This window comes from Penaeus japonicus, unplaced genomic scaffold (genome assembly GCF_977035675.1).
Source record: "Penaeus japonicus unplaced genomic scaffold, GWHDUDI00000001_assembly GWHDUDI00000022, whole genome shotgun sequence".
Lineage (NCBI taxonomy): Eukaryota > Metazoa > Arthropoda > Malacostraca > Decapoda > Penaeidae > Penaeus > Penaeus japonicus.
The window spans coordinates 16,492,180-16,494,679 of record NW_028234424.1 but is presented as its reverse complement, the minus strand read 5'-3'; the positions used below and the strand labels follow the sequence as shown (position 1 = coordinate 16,494,679).

Below are 2,500 nucleotides of genomic sequence, written 5' to 3'. Positions count from 1 at the left end.
AAAGATACGCATGGGAAATAAATAAATAAATATGAAAGTCAGTAGGCACAAGATTGAGGGCGTTTGTGTGAGTGAAAGTGTGGGCAGCGGAATGGTATATTTGCAAGGAGGAGAAATGGTGAAAGTGGGCAGGTTTAAATAAATTTGAATAGATTCAAATTAATTAAACGGCGAAGAAGAGACAGCAGCCAGCTTGGAGTGGATGGATGCCGTGGTGGAGGGATTTATGATAGACGGGTATCTGCAAGAGAGAAAGAGAAAGTTTGCATGACGGCAGTGAGACCGGCTTTGCTTTTTGGGATGGAGGCGGAGGCGCTGACAAAAGGGTAGGATGTGGAGCTGGAGATCGCAGAGCTAAGGATGAACAGGATCAGGAAAGAGTGACTCAGAGGGACAGCGCAGGTAGGGCGGTTCGGATACGAAGCGAGACATTCGAAAGTGAGATAGTTTAGTCGTGTGCTGAGACATCAAGCGTGGTGTGTTGGGAGACGGATGCTTAGGATAGGGTGGCCAGGCAGGAGAAGATGAAGGCCATGGAGGAGGTTAATGGATATGGTGCGGGAGGCCATGCAGGTGGTTGGTGTGGTGCGGCAAAGGTGAGATGGAGACCGAGGAGCCGCTGTGACGACCGCTTACGGAAGCAGACAGAAGGTGAGGAAGAAGATATATCTTTACCCTATCCTTCACCCTCTCTACGTCCATCTCCATCTCTCTTATTCGCTCTCTAGCTCCCTCTCCCTCTCCCTCTCCCACTTCATGTCTTCCTCCCGTCCTGATATCTATCGACTTATCACAGAAATAAAGAGTCGGGCATCCGACGCAAATTATAAGGCATTTATAAACCTCTCCGGGACAAGAAATATGATAGGGAAAAAAATAAAATTCATATGAGGTATTTCCTCTCAAGATGAATCCGTGAATCCGCGTTCATATCCGGGACTTCTACGAACGTAAACAAACCGGAGATGTGACCTTCGCCAGCACATTCACAACGTTTGAGAGTAATCCCCGCAAAGGAAACAGAAGGGTATAGAGGAATAGGCAAAGGGAAAAGAAAGATAGAAAAGGGAAAAGAGGTTGAGAAATTTTATATAGATTTTTTTCTCCGTGAATGGAATGCTATACAGTTAGCAAAAACTGAGTTACAAGACGTAATAACGACGTACGCCTAAGGAAACAAAAGAGGAAAGAGAATAATACAAAGATGGATACAGACGGAAAGAACTCCAACAAACCCCAAGCGAAAAAAAAATCCTGAGATCAGCATTCTTAACCCATCATTACCACTGTGTAATTCACTGCTATTACTATATAATTCACCATTATGTAACCATTACTGCCATCCACTAACGCTGTAATGTAACCCGTAAAATCCTGAATATATCGCGTAGGACTCGGAGTACGAGATAAATGTTTTAAGATTATAAACCCTGAAGGTGCTAAGACATTTTTCGGACATCCCATCAGCGCAACGATAAAAAAAAGAAAGAAGTGTTTCACAAAAAAGTGGGGGGAAGTGGCAGGTGAAAGAAAAAGGATAAAGAGAGGCAAAGAATACGAAAGAAAAACACAGATATGAGACGACAAGATGACATCAATTCGACATCACGATAATTTTCATGGAAACAGGAAACATGTGAATAAACAAACGAATGAAGAGAAAGAGAGAACCAACAACAAAGATCAAGAAACAAAGAAAAGAAAGGGCAGTAAAAGAGACAGAAACACAACACAACCAAACAGGGGGAAAAAAGACATAAACGCAAAGAAATACCACGAGAGGCAAGAGAAGAAAAGAGAGGAAAGGGAAGAAAAATACCCGGAGAAACAGCAACATCGACAGGAGGCCCTCTGGAGGCGCAGGCGGGGAGGCAGCGAGGCCAGAGGGCAGGGTAGAGCGCCGTGGCAGTTGTCCGTAGAGGGAAGGGACACGCCATGCACGAACTGCTGGGCTTTGTGAGTGGAATGCTGGAGGAGGAGAGGGAAGGCAAAGGGGACATTCTTCTACGGGAACTTTGGGGGAAGGCCGCTGTTGTGCGTTTTTGTTTTTGTTTTTCTTTTCTTTTCTTTTCGTTTTTTTAATTCCTTCTATGTCTCGTCTCTCTTTTTGTGTTTTTGCATTCTTTTTTTCTTTCTCTTTTTTTCTCTCAGTTATTTTGTGCTTGGCTTTTGTGATCTTTCTCTCTCTCTCTCTCTCTCTCTCTCTCTCTCTCTCTCTCTCTCTCTCTCTCTCTCTCTCTCTCTCTCTCTCTCTCTCTCTCTCTCTCTCTCTCTCTCTCTCTCTCTTTCTCTCTCTTTCTCTCTCTTTCTCTCTCTTTCTCTTTCACAATCTATATCTATCCATCTCTCTATCTCTCTCTATCTCTCTCATATCATATCTTCCTTTCTTTTTTTCTTTTTTTATCTCCAAGTGTGTGTGTTTTAATGTCAATGTTATGGTTATCATTGTTTTTTTTAAATCGTCACGATCCTTAGTAGCAGATGCTTCTGTAGTTTTAGT

The 2,500-nt window shown here is 43.2% G+C and overlaps 1 protein-coding gene across 1 annotated transcript in view; it reads right to left on the bottom strand.

Moving 5' to 3' along the window:
* Nucleotides 1-2,500, bottom strand: part of RhoGAP100F (Rho GTPase activating protein at 100F) — a 237,600-nt gene that overhangs the window by 230,011 nt on the left and 5,089 nt on the right. The gene's annotated exons all lie outside the window — the stretch shown is intronic.